The sequence below is a fragment of the Lepidochelys olivacea genome, assembly GCF_965140295.1.
Source record: "Lepidochelys olivacea isolate rLepOli2 genome assembly, chromosome: 1".
In the NCBI taxonomy this organism is placed as follows: Eukaryota; Metazoa; Chordata; order Testudines; family Cheloniidae; genus Lepidochelys; species Lepidochelys olivacea.
The window spans coordinates 340538963-340562044 of NC_140411.1; the positions used below are offsets into that span (position 1 = coordinate 340538963).

A 23082-nucleotide genomic window follows, 5' to 3' on the forward strand; every position below is an offset into this window, starting at 1 on the left:
TCTTATGCAAATTGCCAGGAGGGGAATTTTAAAGGACTTTAAAAGTTAATTAGTTTGCATTTCTCCTCTTGATAACTTGGTGCTTAGTAGAGTCACTTATGCTTTGGAACCGCACAGAATACAAACAATTCAAGGTACAGGTTTTCTTTAATTAGTGGGCTTCTGTCTTGTCACAAGTGTAACATCATTGGGGTTCAGGGTCCCATAACTTTGATCCCACTGCTGTACAGATTATAGGTGAATAGCTTTCTACCATACTTAGGAAGGCATGAGAATTTTTGTCCCCAACACCCATGAAGCCCACTACAGCATTGCTACGTCACAGTCTAACAACGGAGTTTGCGATCTCCTGTGAATGTTGCAACTTAGTAGGGAGGGTGTAGGAAGAGATGTGCAGTGCAAAGAAGTCAGAGTGCTGCTTTGCCTCAGAAAGAGCTATGGCAAATGGCAGGAGACATGCAAAGGATCATCTCCCAGAGGCAACAGGCTGTGTTAAGGATTTGTTCCTGTTTTGTGAGCTTTTCTGCCATAAGGATCAACAGTGATTATTAAGGAGAAGATGTCACAGAGATCACAGAAGTTATGGATTCCATGACTTAGAGACCTCAGTGACATTTTCTGCTTCATCCCCGGGGTAGCAGTGCAGAGCTCTCTGCCACTATGGGTGTCAGGGGACCCTCGCAGCTCCGAGCCCCCAGAAGAGGCGGGGGGACCCCAGAGCCCTAAGCCCCCTGAGGGCAGCGGGTGCTGGCTTCCCCTCCTTCCATTGACAGCAGGGCTCAGGCTCTCAATCCCTCCAGGCTTCAGTTATCCCCTATCAGTCCCTCCCACCACTGTTATTTTTACTAGAAAGTCACAGACAGGTTGTGGGCTTCAGTGAATTTTTGTCTATTGCCTGTGACCTGTCCGTGAATTTTACTAAAAATAGTCATGACAAAAATCTTAACCTTAGTGATTATTTAAGCAAAATACAACCTAGCTGGGAGCTGAAGCCAGTCGTAAACAAGAATTCCAAATTGTCAAATACATTCTGATAACAGAATAGTTTTGACAGGTTTCAGAGTAGCAGCCGTGTTAGTCTGTATCTGCAAAAAGAAAAGGAGGACTTGTGGCACCTTGGAGACTAAATAAATTGGTTAGTCTCTAAAGTGCCACAAATCCTCCTTTTCTTTTTGTGAATAGTTTTGGTAGAATGTGATACTGCAGCTGGCTTCTTAAGGCTCCCTCCTATTAACATTTATTCACATGCTCCCGTCCTTAGAGGGACGCTGTCAGCTTCAAATAGTCCATTTAAAAAAGGTTTCAGATAACTATACCCACCCAGCTCACCACACTGCCTGTGTTCCTGGTTAATATTTTTCTCCGCAGCGCCCACACAAGCAAGAAGGGAAAACACACGGACTATACAGGGAGAACAGTGAAACTGACTATTCAGAGATACAAAGGAAGAATCCCCCCCTCCCCACTCAAATGTTACTTGTAACGCTAGTCAGTACTATATCTATTTTGTCTATTACTGACCAGTGATCTGAACCTAGTATTGGTTTCAGATTCATCCGTGCGTAATAATAAGACATTTTCACAAGCGTTTGACTACTAACGTAGTTCCATTTTACATAACAAGATTTGCGAAGTGATTATTTTACATAGAAATTGCTGCATTTCTACAGTAGCACCCATCTGCAGTCCTGCATTAGCCAGGGATCTGTACAAGAGTCTTAAAATAATGCTGTTTAATAGCCTAAGTCAGAAAATACACAAGCTTTTAAGACCAAGACTTATTCTCTCTTAAGCCGGTTTGAGGGAAAAGAAAAAATAAAATCTTTCCTTCACTTTCCCTTCCTTGCACAAAAAAGCTGCTATGCATTTTTGGTACCTAACTGCTATTGCTTTGCAATTGTGTGTGGGATGGACACCCAAAAAAACCCTAAGTGAAGAATTTGATCTTGGGCAAATCACTTCACCTTTCTCTGCCTCAGTTTCCCTTTTCAGCTGTCTCATCTAATTAGACTGTAAACTGTTCGTACATGTACAGCACCTAGCACAATGGGGCCCTGATCTTAGTTCTGGCCTCTAGGTGCGATACAAATGATAAATACTATAAAGAGAATTCCATGTTTGCCATGGACTTTTAAAATATTTGTTAGAAACCAGCAGTTGTGCTTTCTACAACATAAACCCAACCACAAGTAAATGGCTTTTCAGCTTGCTGATATAAAGATACTCCTCCCCTCAAACCATCCTGACTCCCACTAAAGTCAAAGGGTACTTGGCACATCAGGGCCTGATTCTGCTCCCTTTAAAGTCAATTGAGATTTTGCCACTGATTCAATGGCTAAAAAAAAAGTGTGTGTGTGTGGGGGGGGAAAATGAGGAGATGATGTCAGCCTCTCCCCAACACCCACTGGATTAGACTATAATCCTGCCCATCCAAAAATTCATTTCACTGGCACGTAGTGTCATTTAACCATTTTTTTTAAAAACGCTGCCACGCGTTGCTTCTGGCAGGACATCAGGGCTTGTCTACACTCACGGTGCTGCTTAGCGAAGACACTACCTATGCCGATGAGAGCAATTCTCTCTTCAACATGGGTACTCTACCTCCCCGAAAGGCAGTAGCCATGTCCGCAGGAGAAGCCCTCCCGTCGATGCAGCCCTGTCTACACCAGGCGTTAGGTCAGTATAACTGCATGGCTCAGGGATGTGGGTTTTCCATACCCCTGAATGACGTAATTATACCGACAGAAGTTTGTCATGTAGACCAGGGCTCAGTTAAGTTTTCCTCACATCTGGACAAAAAAAGGAAAAACTGTTCTTAAGACCAAGCTTTAGCATACTGGGATGAATACATGAATACCACTTAGCTTTCCTGCATCGTTTTCTCCGTGCACGCAAGCACTTACTTCACTTGTATTTGTGCCCTGTTGCATGAGGCTCGCTCATCCCTCCACCCCCATGGCTAACGCTCTTGCACTGAATCACGTCGACCTGTTTTGAGCAAGTTCAGAAGACAGGGCGTTTAAAACCCCAACAGCCACTTCTTGCAGCCTTGTCTATACTAACCACTTGCAGCGATGGGTGGGAAAATTTTCAATACCCCCCCCCAAAAAAAGGGGGGAGGGCATGCAAACTGTTAGACACAGCCCCCTTGAGAGATTGGGGAAGCACTCGGAGGATCTTTGGATACACAAGGGCTATATACAAAAAGAAAAGGAGTACCTGTGGCACCTTAGAGACTAACCAATTTATTTGAGCATAAGCTTTCCTGAGCTACAGCTCACTTATAAACATAATTAGGCAAGTAGAAATACAGAGCACACGAGCTTGTCTTCCTGGCTCTGGTTAGCTGCACCTCAATAGCTACATTTCTTAATTCCCCCACCCCAGCTCATTAGGGATAAACAAACCAACCGCATCATCAACGGAGGCGCCTACTGAACAGGAGAAAGAAAGAAAGAAAGAAAAAAAAAACCCCGCTCTTTGCAAAGGGTAGCCAGGCGCTTGGCTTTGGAGAGCCGCAGCCTCCCAGGCGGTGCTTAAAGAAACGTGGGCTAGTTTCCTACGAAACCTGCTTGGGGCTGAGCAAAGGCAAAGCCCTCGGCGCGGCAAGCCCAAGGCAGGGGAGACCTCCGGCAGCTCTCGCCCCCTCGGATATGGGTCAGTGGGTCAGTCGCACCAGCCGTCGTCCAGTCCCTGCGGTTTGACGCGCGGGGGGAGGCAGATCGCTCGCTGGCCGGCGCGTCAGTCAGCGCTGGGGGCAAGGAAGCCCCTTGGGGCCACCTCTCTCCTCCACGGGCTCCCAAAGCACCCGGGTCAGCGCCACCGACCGAGGCGGCGGGGGTCGGGGGCGGAAAAGAAGATCCAGGGGAAGGCGGTTTTCAGCGGAGATCCGGGATGAGATCGGAGGGGCGACGAGGCAGGGACACAGGGAGGCTAATGGACACACGGGGACCCTTCTCCGCACAGCCCTGCGGGAACCCCAGAGCAGAGCCGCTCGCCAGCCCGTCTTGCTAGCTCCAGACAGCGCCGAGCACCCAGCTGGGGCCGGCCGGCCGCTCCGTCCCGCTCCGACACTAGGGAGCCCAGCCCGGCCCGCAGCCCGGCCAGCGCCCGCACTCACCTGGCCCGCCCGCCCAGCCCGCTCCGTCCGCCAGCCGAGCAGGTGCAGGCTCCCCGCGCTGGTTACGGAGCCCTCCCGGCTGCCGTGACTCCCGCTCGGGCAGGGACACCCAGCCCAGCAGCCAGGCACTGAACTCATGCGCACTGCGCCCGGCCCACGCCCCAGCCGGCGTTTAAAGGGACAGTCCTCCGCCCGCCCGGCTCTGGGGTGGAGTCCTCTCCCTGCCCCCTCGCCCCCGGGTGTTCCGGCCTCCCAGCCTTCACCAAGCGCGCTGGGCAGCGGCTCTCCACCTTTCCAGGCTAGTTTACCCCTTTGAGTCCTCTGAAAAATTGGAAAGAGTCCAGCGAAGGGCAACAAAACTGATTAGGGGACTGGAACACATGAGCTATGAGGAGAGGCTGAGGGAGCTGGGATTGTTTAGTCTGCAGAAGAGAAGAATGAGGGGGGATTTGATAGCTGCTTTCAACTACCTGAAAGGGGGTTCCAGAGAGGAGGGAGTTAGACTGTTCTCAGTGGTAGCAGATGAGCCAACAAGGAGTAATGGTCTCCAGTTGCACTGGGGGAGGGTTAGGTTGGATGTTCAGAAGAACTTTTTCACTAGGAGGGTGGTGAAGCACTGCAGTGGGTCACCTACGGAGGCCATGGAATCTCCTTCCTTAGAGGTTTTTAAGGTCAGGTTTGACAAAGTCCTGGCTGGGATGATGTAGTTGGGGATCGGTTCTGCTTTGAGCAGGGGGTTGGACTAGATGACCTCCTGAGGTCCCTTCCAACCCTGATATTCTATGATTCTATGATTTGTCTTGCCTACCCCCACATTTCACCTCACTTAAAAACTACTTGCTTACACAAGCTGACAATACAAATACAAAAGTGTCACAGCACTGGACAATTGCTGACTTTCTCATTTTAACCATATCATTATAATATAAATCAATTGCAATATAAATATTGTACTTACATTTCAGTGTATAGTATATAGAGCAGGATAAACCAGTCGTCTGTATGAAATTTTAGTTTGTACTGACTTCTCTAGTGGGTTTTTTGTAGCCTGTTGTAAAAGTAGGCAAATCACTAGATGAGTTGATGTACTCCCTGGCAGACCTCTGAGTACCCCCAGGTTGAGAACCCTCTGAGGTGAAGAATAGTATCAGTATTGCAGCAATGCTCACTCTGCAATACAGTAACACCCTGGTAAGCAGAGAGCCCCAATGACTGGCTTGTGACGTAATGTCTCTTTAAACACAAGCGCTCTGTTGCACAGCTGGTTTTGTTTCTGATACTGACCTGGCAGGGATTTGTAAACCGGTTAAAACATCCCAAACAAATACATAAATGGGTGTGGGGAGGAAGGGAGGTGCGTAATAGCTTGCCGTGCATCACAGTGAGAGTTCGCCAACTCTCATGGCTCATCTTGAACTTATTGGTTTAAGTTTTTAAAGCAACGATCATGTGCAGATCAAAAACGTTGCATGGCACCTTCCAACCCAGGGACTCAAAGCACTTTACAAACCAAGGGCACAAACCAGCAAATGCTTAAAGCGTGTACCTAATTTTACTCTGTGGGACAGCCCCACTGATGTAAAAAATCCATGAACCCTTACAACAACCCTGTGACCAAAGGAGGTAAGTATCTTTATTATATAGATGGGGAAATGTGAGCCTAGAGATGCTCAAGCCCAGATCCTCAAAGGTAGTTAGGTGTCTACCTCCCTAGGTCTAGATGACACTCTAGTTAAAAAGCCAGCACATTGGCCATATTGCCAACCAAAATCATGAGTCAGGCCTCAAAAAATCATGAAATTGGGTTAAAACTCTTGATAGTGTTAAAACAATTAAAACAAAAAATAGTTCTTTTTATTCTCTTGGTTTTTAAACCCATAGAGATCACTTCTTCAAGCTTTTGTCTGCAATCAGCAGGGCTAGAAACTTCTTTTTTTAATGAGAGGTGAGAGTCTCACATAATCACATGACTCCAGGACCTGGGGCCTTAAAGACACCAACTAGCAAGAGACTCATAATCAAATCACAAGAGGTGTCAACACTGCTATAGCCTACTCTAGAGGTCCTGCTGTTTTTCTACCTCCTGCAGAACTGCACTGGTGGGAAATTTTAAGGAAAAAAACACCACCACAATGTCAGAGCTAGGAAAACTAGTGTCAGAGCTGGGAGTCTTGACTTTTTTTTCCAGGTCTTTCTCTTCTAGGGCTTATGCCTGAATGAGGAAAAGAAAGCTGTTCTGTCTCCCACACTTTATCTCCATTGTGTGTTTTATTAAACAGCGCCTCCATCTCAATGACAAATACAATTATCTGTTTGAAGATAATGTTACTGAAACATAGCTGAGAGTTTTTTTCAATGTTAAATGCTGGTGTTTGCCCCGTCTTGCCTTTTTGAAACGGTTTGCTGCAGTTCTTAACTTACCCCTGATTTCTAGTACAGCAAGTGGAGTTGTTATTATTTACAACGTATTATTTTAGCACTTAGAGATCAGGACTAGAACTCAATGTAATTTTCAGGTTGAAACTTTTTTCTGCCAAAAAACGCAGATTTGGGTCAACCAAAACGTGTTGTGAATTTGTGTTGGAATTTGTAGAGTTGAGTCCATTGGGGGCAAAAACAAAGAACAAAAAAAAAAATCTAAACTTTTTAAAAACATATTTTCAAAACATAAATATGTTTTTTTATTCAAAACAACTTTTCAGTTTGAATTTTACCTCAGCTTTGTTTTTAAAAAAAGGTTAAAATAACCCAGACAAAGTGAAATGTTTCTGATTGACCAAAACTCATTTTATTCAACTTTTTAAGTTGGTAGAAAATTTTTTGCTTGGGTCAACCCAAAACATTCTCCCCCCCACCCCCAGTTTGGTCAGTAAAGAGTTATTCACACAGCTCTAACTGGAACTCTATTGTGCTAGGCACTCCACATACATGTAGTAAGTACGTGCAACCTCAGTAAGAGTTTATAATCAGAGACCTCTTACAAACTTCAGTGGGACTCTGGGTGTAGGTGCTGGAACTTGGGGTGCGGGGGTGCTGCAGCACCAACCCCTGGCTTGAAGTGGTTTCCCTTATATACAAGGTTTACAGGTGGGTTAAATGGCTCTCAGCACCCCCACTATAAAAATTGTTCCAGCACTTCTGACTCTGGGTGGATGCAGGGATCTGCTCACATGGAGCAGCTTGCAGGATTGGGGCCTTAACTGTGATTTATCCAAGCAGCTTGTGTCCGTGTGCGCACGCATGTGCATGCATGTTACTGCTCCACCTCCCGTCACCGGGCATATACGCAGTGTAACAAGCATTTCAAAAGTAGCAATAGCACTTTTGTTCAAATATCATCATGATGGGGGTGATATGAGATCATAAACTGGGTAGAACAGAAGCAGGATCTATTATGAAGCCCCATATATAGGGGTTGCCAAGCCTCCAGGATTGTCCTGGAGTCTCCAGGAATTAAAGATTAATCTTTCATTAAAGATTCTGTCACGTGAGGAAACCTCCAGGAACACAGCCAACCAAAATTGGCAACCCCACCCATATAAAACGAACAAAAGTATTGTGATAATCCAACTATATCGGAAGTATTTATTTATACCACATTTAGGGTGACCAGATGCAAGTATGAAAAATTGGGACAGAGTGTGGGGGGTAATAGGCACTTATATAAGAAAACTCCCCAACCATTGCGACTGTCCTTATGAAATCAGGACCTCTGGTCACCCTAAGCACATTTGTGGTCCTGCCAGTCATCACATTAATGCTTTTATTTTCCAAACCATTACAGAGATTTCAAACCATTATCTAAACTGGACTTTATACTGTGCTTATGGAAATTAGTACTCTCCACCCATACCCATGACACAGTTTTGATCTGTGGTGCTTCACAAAGAAGCAGAAAGAGACTTGGGGAAAATGGGCTAATCATGGTTAGTCTCTAAGGTGCCACTAGTACTCCTTTTCTTTTGATCAAATAAATGGGATACCTAATCACCAATGTTTGGAGAGTCATGTGAGCTTTGGCCACTGCTGAGTAAAATGATCACCCACATTTCTGGCTATAAAAATGTCTATAGCACCTCACCCCATCACATGTTTAGAATTTTATATAGGAGCAGGAGCAGTTTTAGTGGGAAGAGCAAGCCAGGCATTGGGATTCTGGACTCCTACACTCTATTTCTAGCTCTGGCTGCCAACAATTTACGACTGTACAAGGTCATAGGCCAGTGTCAATCCCACATGCCAATTATTAAACAATTATGATTAAATATGAAATCATTATTCCATTATTTCAATGATTACTAATGAATTATTCGTCGTTACAGGACAGAGATGCCGCCGTCTCTTGCTATATAAAATGGGAAAGATGCCCACCTCACAGGGTGCTTTTAGGCCCTGATTCAGGAAAGCACTTATGATTTAGCCTGTGCTTAAATGCTTTCCTGAATCAGGGCCATAATACGGTATTTGTAAAATGTTTTGAGATCCACAGATGAAAGACATTAGAAAACTGTAAAGTATCATGACTACTGCTTACTAGCAAATATTAACTGCGTGTGTCATGCAGCAGCCACGGGATCTTATTCCTAGCTTTTCCCTTTCAGTGGGTGATCACAGTGAGGGAAACCAGCTGCTTTCCAGACCTTTGTCAGTCCCGTAGGTGTATACAGAGTCTTTGTATTGAATGATTTATACCATGCACTTGATGGTGTTGATGCCTTCTACAACAAAACCTAGGAAGGCATACAGAAAAACTGGTTCTCTCTATGCGTTCTCTCTCCCACCATAGGTCATCTGGAAGGATGTTTTCAAATTATTTTTACTTTATCTTTCACTTTTTTCTTCTTTCCTCATTTTCTACACAATCTGTTAGCTTAATTGCTATATCCAAGGGGGGGATGGTTTTCGGGGAAAGCACTTGCAAGGGGATGTGTTCTATATTCAATACTGAAGGTGGTGAAGTTCATGGTGTATAGTTCCAGCCTATCACCCGTACGTTATATGGGGTAGAGAGCTCCTTCACACAGCACTCCACTAACTTGTTACACCTGTTTGAAAAGAAATGTGAAGCATGCATCTTTTTCCTGTGCCACCCCTTACTGATAAGCACGTGGTATTGACATTTCTGGTCATTGCTCAATAAGCCATTACAGGATTTCATGTGTGCTTATGCTCGCTTGATTTCTGTCCAATAAGAAGCATAACAACAACAAAACATACCTGATGATAGCGTCAGAACAATCATATCGACTTGGAGCCCAATCCTGCATTTCCTCTATGAGTTTTGCCTGCACCAGGGCTGCAGGGTTGGGCTTATATCTGTGAGCTCACATTGGGAGGGAGGTCATGTATCGGACAGACCAAAAATCCACCTCCATCCCACGCAGTGTTGTTAGTCTGCTTTTACTGTTACAAATGCCTGAGTCTACAAGTAGCGAATTGGGAAATTTAGGGTCAAAGAGAACCTAATTTGTTCTCCAACATTCCATCCCACACTATTTTAAACTTCCTGAACTACTAGCTTTCATTTTTGGGTCTTTTTCTCCATATTTGGGCTGGTCTGGTCTGATCTGATTGAGTGGGTGGTATTGAGCAATTGGAAAGAACTAATAAAATGAAGGGTAGTTATAATTTATTATTACTCACTTTTATTGTGGTAGCCTCTAGGAAGCCTGATCAAAGACCGGATCCCCATTGTACTAGGCGGTGTTCAAACAAATAACAAAGACTGTCCCCCTACCCCAGAGAGCTCACAGTCTACATGTCAGGCAGGATGCAACAGATGGGAAGAACAGACAGATAGGGCAGATGCTGTGAGAGGATGAAATAATTATAACATGGACAGATTTAGCAGCAGAAAAGCCTGAGTTACATTTTATTACTATTACTATTGACTTATTGTTAAGATTACTGTGACTATTACTCTGATTTATCATTTATATGACAGTAGCACTTAGACGGTCCAGATAAGACTGGGGCCCCACTGTGCTTAACACTGTACCAACACAGCGTATTAAGACAGTCACTTTTGCTGCTGTGTGTAATCATGAGGTGTAATACACAAGAAGTATGATGGAGCTGCTCAACGTTTCATGACAATGTAACTGCACATGTGGACTGATTAAACAATCTCTGATTACAGTTGCCCATGGAAGTGCAAAGAGATACTTTGTGGAGGGGAGAAGCCAAAGAAGTATCCATCTATTAATTATTTAGAGAGGAAGGATGGTCTTGTGGCTAAGGCAGTGGACTGATGCTCAGAAGATCTGGATTCAGTGTCCAACTCTGCCACAGACTGCCTGGGTGACCTTGGGCTAGTCACTTAGGGCCAGATACTTAAAGGTATTTAGGTGCCTGAATCCAGCTGATTTCAGTGGGAGTTAGGTGCCTGAATGCCTTTGAGGATCTGGATTTAGCCTCTCTGTGCATCAGTTCTCCAGCTGTAAAAGAGGCATAATGCTTCCTTTCCCCATGGTTTGTCTAGTTAGATTGTAATCTCTTTGGAAAGGGATCAGAGTAACAGCCGTGTTAGTCTGTATTCGCAAAAAGAAAAGGAGGACTTGTGGCACCTTAGAGACTAACCAATTTATTTGAGCATAAGCTTTTGTGAGCTACAGCTCACTTCATTGGATGCATACTGTGGAAACTGCAGAAGACATTATACATTAGACATCAACCCTAACGCCCCTACTCTACTTGCGCTATATTGATGACATCTTCATCATCTGGCCCCATGGAAAAGAAGCCCTTGAGGAATTCCACCATGATTTCAACAAGTTCCATCCCACCATCAACCTCAGCCTGGTCCAGTCCACACAAGAGATCCACTTCCTGGACACTACAGTGCTAAACAATGGTCACATAAACACTACCCTATACCGGAAACCTACTGACCGCTATTCCTACCTACATGCCTCCAGCTTTCACCCTGACCACACCACACGATCCATCGTCTACAGCCAAGCTCTGCGATGCAACCGCATTTGCTCCAACCACTCAGACAGAGACAAACACCTACAAGATCTCTGTCAAGCTTTCTTACAACTACAATACCCACCTGTGGAAGTGAAGAAACAGATTGATAGAGCCAGAAGAGTTCCCAGAAGTCACCTACTACAGGACAGGCCTAACAAAGAAAATAACAGAACGCCACTAGCCGTCTGCTTCATCCCCCAGCTAAAACCCCTCCAACGCATTATTAAGGATCTACAACCTATCCTGAAGGATGACCCAACACTCTCACAAATCTTGGGAGACAGGCCAGTCCTTGCCTACAGACAGCCCCCCAACCTGAAGCCACATACAACAACCACATACCACACAACAGAACCACTAACCCAGGAACCTATCCTTGCAACAAAGCCCGTTGCCAACTGTGCCCACATATCTATTCAGGGGACACCGTCACAGGGCCTAATAACATCAGCCACACTATCACACCATCAGCCACACTATTAGAGGCTCGTTCACCTGCACATCCACCAATGTGATATATGCCATCATGTGCCAGCAATGCCCCTCTGCCATGTACATTGGTCAAACTGGACAGTCTCTACGTAAAAGAATAAATGGACACAAATCAGATGTCAAGAATTATAACATTCATAAACCAGTCGGAGAACACTTCAATCTCTCTGGTCACGCAGTTACAGACATGAAGGTCGCTATCTTACAACAAAAAAACTTCAAATGCAGACTCCAGCGAGAAACTGCTGAATTGGAATTCATTTGCAAATTGGATACTATTAATTTAGGCTTAAATAGAGACTGGGAGTGGCTAAGTCATTATGCAAGGTAGCCTATTTCCCCTTGTTTTTTCCTACCCCCCCGCCCCCCAGACATTCTGGTTAAACTTGGATTTATGCTGGAAATGGCCCACCTTGATTATCATACACATTGTAAAGAGAGTGGTCAGTTTGGATGAGCTATTACCAGCAGGAGAGTGAGTTTGTGTGTGGGGGGGGGGGAGAAGACCTGGATTTGTGCTGGAACTGGCCCACTTTGATTATCCTGCACATTGTGGGGAGAGTGATCGCTTTGGATGGGCTGTTACCAGCAGGAGAGTGAGTTTGTATGTGTGTGTTTTGGTGGGGGTGGGGTGAGAAAACTTGGATTTGTGCTGGAAATAGCCCACCTTGATTGTCATACACATTGTAAGGAGAGTGGTCACTTTGGATAAGCTATTACCAGCAGGAGAGTGAGTTTGTGTGTGTGGGTTTCGGAAAGCGGGGGGTGAGAAAACCTGGATTTGTGCTGGAAATGGCCCACCTTGATTATCATACACATTGTAAGGAGAGTGATCACTTTAGATAAGCTATTACCAGCAGGACAGTGGGGTGGGAGGAGGTATTGTTTCATGGTCTCTGTGTATATAATGTCTTCTGCAGTTTCCACAGTATGCATCCGATGAAGTGAGCTGTAGCTCACGAAAGCTTATGCTCAAATAAATTGGTTAGTCTCTAAGGTGCCACAAGTACTCCTTTTCTTTTTGGAAAGGGAATGGCACTTATTAACTGTACAGCATCTGGCATAATGGTGCCCCAGTCTTAGTTGGTGCCTCAAGGCACTAAATTTCATTCAAAAACAGAGTTAGTTGTTCCCTGGCTTTTAACATTCAATAGCTATGTTTTCTGAGGTTTGTATTATCATTTTCTCTCTCTGTCTTTCTCATTATTATTATTTATTTGTGTTACTTTAGCTCCTAGGAACCTGAGTCATGGACCAGGACCCCTTTGTGCCAGGTGCGGTACAAACACAGAACAAAAAGACAGTCGCTGCCTATAGGTCCTGTAACTATGGGTGCTGGGGGTGCTGCCACACCCCTGCTTGAAGTGGTTTCCATTATATACAGGGTTACAGTTTGGTCCAATGGCTGTTAGCACCTCTACTATAGAAATTGTTCCGGCATCCCTGTCCCTGCCCCGAGAAGCTCACAATCCTATGATTTACCTCAGCACTTTTTAAATGTATGTGGCTTTCTTCCCTATAAGAATTTCACAGATAATCACTATATTCAAGTAAGTGTTAATCATATTAGTTCCACAAGGGAAGGAATGAAAGAACAATAAATGGCCTATGGTGTTTTCTACTAGATGAAGTAAAATAAATACACCCATAAATAAGCTTGTCTCTTTTTATTCCTAGGCTCCTGGTTCAACTCCTGCTCTGATCAGTAGGGGCTGAAAGTCGTTGCCATCTGATGGCTGTTTGGTGGCCTGTGTGAAACGGATTTGGGAGACTCAATCCTGAATCCAATGGACAGGAATCTCTGTCACAAAAATCACAACTGGCAGTGATTTGCACTCTCATTGGCAATCTCGGAAGATGTGGATGGGCTGTGGAGGCTGATGTGCACGTAGATGGAATCCTTTTAGGTGCGGTTTGAGGACAGCTTGCCCGGTTGCAACCCAGGCCATTCTATAGCAGTTTTGTGGACAAACAGAGGGCCGCAGTCTCCAGACGTGTCAAAATGACACCAAAGGTCCATTTCTACTCCCACTGAAAGTCAACTGGAAGAATCCTATTGATGTCAGTGGAAGCTGGATCAGGCCCTAAATTAATAAACCTAAAGAAATCAAGGGTGAAATCCTGGCCCCACTGAAATCCATGGTTGATTTGCCTTTCCCGTCAGTGTGGGCAGGATATCACTTTCCATTTTATTTTTATGAATCCATTAAAATGTCCCACTCACAACTTCTGGGATTTTTGCTTTGTTTTGTTTATTAACAAATAAAACAGAAGACAATACCAGGCCAGCAATACTTTATTGCCAGCGGCCAAGACTCTTAGAGGCTAATCCCAGCCTAGGAATCTATAGCACTGTGCTTGAACCTCCTCTCTCCTAATTCTCTAGCCTACAATTACAGACTAAACCATGGAAACAGCAGTCTTTGTTGTGCCTTATTGTTTAATGAGGTATGCACATGGTCTAAGTGGGTGCACTGTAATTTTGTAGCTGCTGTGGCAATAAACCCAGAGCTGCCTTTTAGGCAGAAGGATTTTACATGTTTTCATGCTAAAATAAGACACTATTAAAATAAACATCCACTTCCACTAATAATTAAATCTAGGGCTATCTCCAATGCATTAAGGTAGGGGAAAATAGCTTGCAACCTCCTACCCCCTTTGATGTTATTTTATTTTTAATGCTGTAAAAAGACAGCCTGAACTTCAGTGCCTAACGTTTTGGAGACAAAGTCTTTGCTAAAGACTCAGCTCCTTCACCCCTCCAGCGAAGGTAAGAGACCCAGCATTAGCCCTCCTGTGAGATATCCAAGAGGTGCTCCAGCAAACCCAGACCACATGGCTCATATTTCTAATGGCAAAAAAACAAAAACAAACAAACAAACAAGCAGGATAAAAACCAAACAACTCGTTATACATCAGACAGAAGCTAAAAGGCTCAAACAACCCAGTTTATTTAAAAAGCTGTTGATCTTTAGATAAGAAAGCCCCAAGCAGGAGGCACTCCAAAGAGTGAAAAGTTTTTAACATAATGCAATCATTGTAATGAAAATTCTGGATCTGGATCTACCCATGTGCCCCTCTGTGTTACAAGGGCATGAACAAAATACAATTCTTGTCTATTAGACATAGATGAACAAAATATATACATAATAAACTACTGAAAGATAATGCTCCAGACTTGTCAATAAGTCCATTCTCTGAAGAACCTAGTTTGCAAATACAATTGGGCAATAAAATAATGAAAGACCAGGGCAGGAATGCATTATTGCCAACCCCCAGCATTCAAAAATCAATGGTCAGGCCCCCAAAAGTCACGATTGGCTTAAAAATCATGGAAATTAAAAATGAAAACCAACCAAACACTAGGTTTGGAGTTTGCTGTTGCCTTCTGGCTTTTGCACCTTTATGGGTCACATTTTCCAGCATTTTTCCATAATTATGAGGGATTGGAATTTACTTTTGGGGGTGGTGGAGGAGAAGCTGAGATTCTGGTGGTGTATGCACATGACTCCAGCAGCTAGGGCTTAAAGAAAAATATCAAGTATCACAAACCTTGCAATACAATCACGAGAGTAGGCAGGGGTAAGGGAAGAGGCCCATTATAGGCCCAATGGCCTGTGATGGGATATTAGATGGGGTGGAATCTGAGTTACCCAGGAAATAATTTTCTGTAGTATCTGGCTGGTGAATCTTGCCCACATGGTCAGGGTTTAGCTGACCACCATATTTGGGGTCGGGAAGGAATTTTCCTCCAGGGCACATTGGAAGAGGCCCTGGGGGGTTTTCGCCTTCCTCTGTAGCATGGGGCACGGTCACTTGCTGGAGGATTCTCTGCTCCTTGAAGTCTTTAAACCATGATTTGAGGACTTCAATAGCTCAGACATAGGTGAGAGGTTTTTCGCAGGAGTGGGTGGGTGAAATTCTGTGGCCTGCGTTGTGCAGGAGATCAGACTAGATGATCATAATGGTCCCTTCTGACCTAAATATCTATGAATCTAAGAGATTTTGAAGAGTGTTTTGAGTTTTAACGTATACAGAGTAAAAGTCTGCTATGCTGATAACCTAGCATTATACTCCATAAGTAGTAGAAGTAATAATAATAAGACCTAGCACCTATATAGTGCTTTTCATTGGTACTTCTCAAAGCCCTTTATAAAGGAGGGCAGTATCATTAGCTCCATTTTACAGATTGAGAAACTGAGGCACGGAGAGGCGCTGTGATTTGCTCTCCTAGCAGCCTTAAGGGAAGAGTCTCCCTAGTCACAATCTAATGCATTATCCACTAGGCAATACTGCCTCCCTAAGTAGTCCTATTGACTTCATGGAGTCCATACTAAAGTATTACAGACCACGAATAAGGGTATTAGACTCTGGCCCATCACAAAAGTCCTTAGGCAGCTGCTTCACTGATGCCATATTTTTAAAGGAAGCTGGTAAGGGGGGAAGTGAGCAGTGGATGGTTCAAGGATTGCTCTCCATTCAGATTCTGCCAGATCCATTACTGTACACCCAGGCAACGCCCCTGACCGCACTGGTGATGAAGAAGGGGCTGTGCAAGCGTATGTGCAGCATCAACAGTCAAACAATATAGTGAATGTCAACAATAAAACATAGTGGCCTATGTTCATACCTGGCATGAAGAGTATATGGTGAGCAATGTATTACTTCTAGTAACATGTTATTCTTTTTTTAAAGGAACTGCAATGTACACGCCCTCCTTGTAATGTTGCTTACTGCGTTGCTTCTGCTAGCGATAACATTTTCAACATTGTTTAATGAGCTGTTCCAGGCTTTTGCCGGATTTCACAGGATTTCAGTCAATGAGATTATGTAGGGTCACGGAGGGCAGAAGTTAACTCAAGCTGTGGAGACTTTCACCTCTAGGAGGGAAGGCCCAGATCCTTAAAAGTTTTTTGGCATCTTACTCCTTTTGATATCAATGGGAGTTTGGGTCCTAAATACCTTTAAGGATCTGGGCTGAAAGGTCAGTTTCACCTGCATGTGCAAGAGCTGAGCTCAGTATAGGGGCTGAGTAGGGAAAAACTGGCTGCCCACCACCTTTGTACCTTCCCTGTGCTGGTCAGGTCGTACTTGTGCAAAGTTTAGAACAACTTCAAGGGATTGCTTATCTTATGCCTAATTGCCAACAGCCCGTATGTGCCATTCTGGTAGCTGGGATTAGCTGGGGCATAAGAAACCTCTAGCCATGCCACTTTAAGCTGCAAGAATGCCCCTAGCATGCCACCTGCACTGGAGGTTTCTGCAGAGGATGGCACAGAGCCAGCTATCCACCCAGCATGAAGCTGCCAAGCGGCTGCCATATCTGTGGATTTCTCTCTTATTATGTTACCAGCCATGTTTATATTGCATGTGAAATTCCACTCTGCTGAGATCTTGAGAATGATGTGGAATTATTGATCCAGGCCTTTGTTATTCAAACTATTGACTTACAGGAGTTCCCAATTAAACCATGTCCAGAATGGAGCCACTCCTACCCAACAAAGCTCTCTGTGTCCTTACTAGGGCTGCTTGAAAATGTTCAATCCACACAAAAATAGAGTTTCAACTGTAAATTACAATTGGGAATCATTTAAGAACACTTTACTAGGTGTGACGGGTTCCCCCCATGGTGCCACCTCTGACCCACCAGCATGGGTATCCTCTCACCCTGTGCTGCTACGGCCCTCCAAAGTTGCAAAGCCCTTCTGCTTTAGTGTTCTGCCAGGAAGAGCTATAGTGAGCTTAAGTTAAATATGTGACATGTTGCCACCTAGGGGCTGAATAGCATAATACAGTTTATCATTCCATTACGTCTCTCTCCCTTTATATTCCACATTCCTACCGTTTACAAAATTTACACTATCATGCGACCTTTGACGTTCAATACAGATCAGTCTGTTAAATGTCTCTGAATCTTATTTGTTTTCTAATTACATGACTCAAATGCGTAACAACTTGGTCCTTCTTGCTGACTGTTAGTTGCAGTGACTGGCTGTGGTCAGTTTGGAATCTCTGAGTATTCTTGTTCTGCATCTACCATCGGTAGAATTTGCTATGTTGATTGTTCTCTGAGGAACAAAATGTAGATGCTGATGGTTTCTGTTGTACTCTTCACTGTCACTCTCAATCACATCTGATCTGGGTACTGAATTCTTTTTCTTTACAACAGCTGAAGTTCTCCATCCTTTTTCTCCATCGAGTCTGACACAGCAAACGTGGTCACCAAATTCTAGACCTGGCAGTTCTCTGAGTGATGTCTGTTGTAAAACTGTTTATAGGCTTTATTTTTGTTTTTGCTTTTTTATCCAATGTGGCTACTATCTTCATGTCTGGCCATTTTGAAGATAGATTCTTTTCCAAAGTTGGAACAAGGAATGGATCTTCTTGCTGTAGGATTTTTCTTGTCTGTCTGTACAGCTCTCTCAGCTTCTCTATTCGTTGTGGGTAATGTGGGCTGCTAATAATATGATCAATATCCTATTCCATTTGCAATGACTTAAATTCTGCTTCTGGGAATTGTGGTCCATTATCTGTCACTAGTTGTTCTGGAATACTGAAGTGAGCAAAAGTGCACTTCAATTTCTCGATAATACTGCAATATGGTATGTCTTTCAAGTATATTATTTATATATCTAGAAAAATAGTCCACAACCACCAGGTAATGATAGCCCCTGCATGTGCATAAATGTGCATAAATCTGCGGCTAGTCTCTTCCAAGGTCTGTCTGGTAGAGACGTTGTTCTGTGTGATTCTGCATAGTCTCTTAAGGTTATTTTTATAGGATCTCTTTTCAAAAGTCCAATATCATCAAATCCTCCATAGAGTTCTTCCACCTTTCTCACTAAGCCCATCATGGTTGCCATGCGGCAGCAGAGAAGGTTCTTTTGTCTTTGATCACATGCACTCTGAATGCAAAGCTTTTGTCTTTGTAAGTTATTTCTGTGGTGAACTGGGCTGTGCAGTTTAGAATACCTGCAGAGCTAGTCAGAGCTGTGTTAGGGGACTTCAGCTGTGGGAGGGGTTGAAGGTGATTGTTAGTCCCTTCTGAGATGGTTGTGATGGCTGCTTTTGAGTCAATTTTCAAAGTCAAAAGTCTATCTATGAACATTCAGTTTCACTCTCCAGGCAGGCTCAGTGTCATCACATGTGATAGATCTCAGAAAGAATGGCTCTTGATTGTAATATTAGTCAACTCCCTGACTGCCTCGGTACAGTGAACAGGTGGGAAAATGTTCATATTTTGTGCATTTATTATACCATGAACCTTTGGCTGGACATGCACCATCTCTTGGGATATTAATTTTTCCACATCTTGTGCATTTAGTCTGAAAGGCTTTGGTATGCGCCAGGAATTTCTTAATAGCCTCAGGGCTTTTATGGTAATGACTTTTAGTACTCATGTGTCTGTTTACTAAACTAGATTTAGGTTTTCAAGTTTGGCAAATTGCTCTAGGTTCTAGCTCAGACTGATTTGCTATTTGAATAGCTGTGTGTAGGGTTAAATCTGTTTTGAATTGAAGCTGCTGTGAAAGGTTATTGTCTGTTGGCCAAATATCCAGCCTGTTTCTGATATTTTCATGCTTTGCAGTCCCAAAATCAGTTTTCAGACAAAGCATGCAAAGCTCTTTGTGACCCTGGAACTGCCTCAGTGCCAGCTAGAAGAGGGCCCTCCATACTGCCCCAACACTCTATTGTCATAATACATATCCCAAAGGTGTCATGTAAGGCATCATGTTTAAACTGGTGACACTGTGTGATGTATGTACGTGTTGTTCACAATGAGTTATATATGTATGCTAAAAGGCAGATGTATGTTTGGAAGGCAGAGCATGAACCCAGACAAAGGACATGGACCCAGATGTCTTAGACAAAGGAGTGTGTATTTACCTGTCTTGCCAGCTTGTCTACAATAGATGTTCATTTCCATATTAGGTAAACAAAGCCATAAAACTAAACGAGTGGAGGAGAAGACCATTTATCAATCACGTTGAGGGACAGAATCTGCACCCTTGAAAGCCTTCCTGGCTCTTGAAAGAGAGACAACAGACTTTGGGCAATATAAGGGGGAGTGGGGGAGGTGACATTTTAGGTATCCATCACCAAGGGGACTTAAAGTTAAGTGCCCTCTGAGCCTACAAAAGCTGGATCCTCATGGTCTGGAAAGCAAAGGTAGCTGGAAACTGACTGTAGGTGAGAAATATGCTTATACAAAGATGGCAAACTTGCTGACATTAAGTTTTAGTCACCAGAATGTGTGTTTTGTTTTGTTTTATTTTTAACCACAGCTGTTTATTTTACTTTTACTTATTATCACTGTGATGGGTGATCACCCCAGATTAACCTAGAAATGGTTAAAGAGTCTGAGAAGGGGCCAGTTAACTGGATAGGCCACAGCTGAGGGGAACTAGGTGGCCTAAGTAAGTCCAGATTGATGATGCAGCCCAGCTGAGAAGGAACAGGTGGTGCTATTATAAAGCTAGCAGTGGAAGAAGGCTGCAGTAAGGGATATTAGAAAAGGAAGGAAAGTGAGAGTAGAGGGTGTAGGAAAAGGCTCAGGGACACGGCAGCAAGGTTTAAGATGGTATAGACCTTGGCTACTGATTACTCTGGGTTCCAGTTCAGTGACCCTCCAGAGGGTGGGCCCAGATTCCCCTACCAGCAACTGGGGAAGTGGCAGAGTCTGGGCAGTAAATGGAAAGACTGCCTGAGACAGTTTGTATGGAGAAATTTTGATACCCCAGAAGGGGAAAACATGTAGTGATCTGGCTGGAGGGCCAAGCTACAAAAGAGGGAGCACCCCAAGTGACTGAGAGAGGCTATAGGGTGTGCAAATGAGTAATGGAAGGGGGTGTCAGCCCTGGAAAGTGCTAATCCCCAGAGCATCTAGGAGGAGGTGCCCTAGTGGTAAGTGAGCCCTGTTACAACCACTTAAATCTCTATTCTTTGTTGTTAAACTTTATTCTTGTTTTATTGCAAAACCAGCTCAATGCTGTGTATTGAAGTGGAAATCTTCAGCTAAACTAACAGGCTGCTGTGTGCTCTGTCTCTAGGCCAGGTCTACAGTACCCATTCAAAAAAATCCACACCCACCCTGAGCAACACAGTTATATTGACCTAACCCCTGGTATAGACAGTACTATGCCACTAGGAGAGCTTCTCCTGCTGACATAGCTACCATCTCTTGCAGAGGTGGATTAACTGCACTGACAGCAGAAGCTTGCCTGTCAGTATAGTAATATCTTCACTAAAGTGCTATAGCAACGCAGCTGGACTACGGCAGCTTTAACTGAACACCTGCCCTTAGTAACTTGTGTGAGTGGCCAGTGAGAAGGACTGGACACTGCAGAGAAATGTCTCTGGGGAACTCAGGAGCAGTGGTTCATTGATATCTGCTAGGTAAGGTTTGGACTGGCAGAGTCCTGAAGAGTTTTCTGGCAAGGCAGACAGGCTGGTTTGTCAGGGAGTTGTTACGCAGTTTAATTGTAGCAAATTCTCACTTGTTGAGGCTGAGAGAGGTCACACAGGGCTCACAGTTTTGGGTACTTGTGCAGGACATCACATGCTTATACAAGATTCAGCATTTTCTCTTAGTTCCTCAATTCTCTGATGAAAACATGCTCTTTCATAGACCACATTTATCTGAGGTTAAAAGGATGCCTCAAACAGCCAAAACCCTTGTATAGTTATCTTTGTGACTGTCTTCAGTACAGTCAAAGTATTTAAAAAGGTATGATCTGCCTGTTTCCCATAGAATAAGTTAAAGAGCACACCTGACTGTCTCCAATTTCCTTGGGTTAGTTTGCAAAATATTGTTTCCAATTCATTCATTTTGTAGGTCTATCAAAACTGAAGTTCTCTGGAGCACTGAAGAATGGCATGTTGATGAGATCAGCCCTGCATCCTTTGTTCCTTCTGTTTACAACCTTTATTATTGCTTCCCTTCTGTTTTGGTTCTCCTCTGGGGCTAGTTTACTTCTGACACCATGTCATGTACACCTTGTACACAGTAGGTTGCAGGACTGCTACTTAGCAAGTCGGGCTTCTCTATCTGATATGGACTGACTAAAGAGCTTCCTTCTCAGAGATACACCAAAGGTGTGTTTTCCATAAGATCCTTTAATATATGGCTAGGAATATCTGAACGTTATAATAGTTTTGGATTCCCTTGCAAACTGAGTGCAAGCAAACAATATGCATTTTTAATATAGAAATGTGTGCATCTAAGAATAGAGTATAGGCCATATTTATGGAATGAGGCACCATATTCTGGGAAGCAGTGACTCTGAAACACCCAGATTTGGGGGTCATGGTGGATAATCAGCTGAACATTAGCTCTTTTGGCCACAGCATTACACGGGGAGCTCATGTGATCCTAGGATGCATAAACAGGGACATCTCAAGGAGGAATGGAGACGTTCTTTTACCTCTGTATTTAGCTCTGGTGCATCCGCAGCTTGAATATTGTTCCCAGTTCTGGTGCCACAATTCAAGAAGGATGTTGATGATAAATTGGAGAGGATTCACAGAAGAGCCATGAGAACAATCAAAGGATTAAAAACCTGCCTTTCAGTAACAGTCTCAAGGAGTTCAATCTATTTATCTTAACAGAGAAGTTTAAGGGGTGATTTGATTATCATCTGTAAGTACCTTTGTGGGGAACAAATATTTAATAATGGGCTCTTCCATCTAGTAGAGAAAGGTAGAACACAATCCAATGGGTGGAAGTTGAAGACAAATTGAGACTGGAAATAAGGTATAAAATGTTGACCATGACGATAATTAACCATTGGAACAATTTATCAAGGAGCATGCTGGATTCTCCAATGCTGACAATTTTTAAATCAAGATTGGCTATTTTTCTAAAATCTGTCTAGGAATTATTCTGGGGAAGTTCTATGGCCTGTGTTACACAGGCGGTCAGACAAGATGATTGCAATGTTCCCTTCTGGCTTTGGCATCTATGAAACTAAATGGAAACTTGTGCAAAAATATTTTTGATTTTCATTTTAAAAAAATTCAGTTTTTAAATTAAGTAAAATCAGTTTTTTGGTTGCCAAAAACTGAAATGTTTGGTATCCCTTTGCCCCAAAAAAAGCAAGATTTGGTTTTCAGGTGTGTGGGTTTTTTTTAATGGTGTCAAGGTTCCTTCCCCACTCAGAACTCTAGGGTACAGATGTGGGGACCTGCATGAAAACCACCTAAGCTTACTTTTACCAGCTTAGGTTAAAACTTCCCCAAGGTACAAACTATTTTACCTTTTGCCCTTGGACTTTCGCTGCCACCAAATGTCTAACCGGGATTTTATAGGGAAAGTTCGTTTGGAAATGTCTTCTCCCCCCCAAAATACTCACCAAAACCTGCCTGGGGAAGGTTTGATAAAAATCCTCACCAATTTGCATAGGTGACCACAGACCCAAACCCTTGGATCTTAAGAACAATGAAAAAGCATGCAGTTTCTCACAAGAATTTTAATAGAAGAAAAAGTAAAAAAGAATCTC

General features: G+C 43.6%; 1 protein-coding gene across 2 annotated transcripts in view; it reads right to left on the minus strand.

Moving 5' to 3' along the window:
- Nucleotides 1–4248, minus strand: part of PROSER2 (proline and serine rich 2) — a 31691-nt gene extending 27443 nt beyond the window's left edge. Inside the window, exon 1 of one of the 2 annotated variants that reach the window (XM_084617455.1) lies at nt 4121–4248. The gene's annotated coding sequence lies outside the window, so the exon portion shown is untranslated. Of the gene's footprint in view, nt 1–2903; nt 2970–4120 lie in introns of those variants that run through there. The other variant, XM_084617454.1, reaches the window with a different exon arrangement.
- Between the last annotated feature and the right edge of the window lie 18834 nt (nt 4249–23082).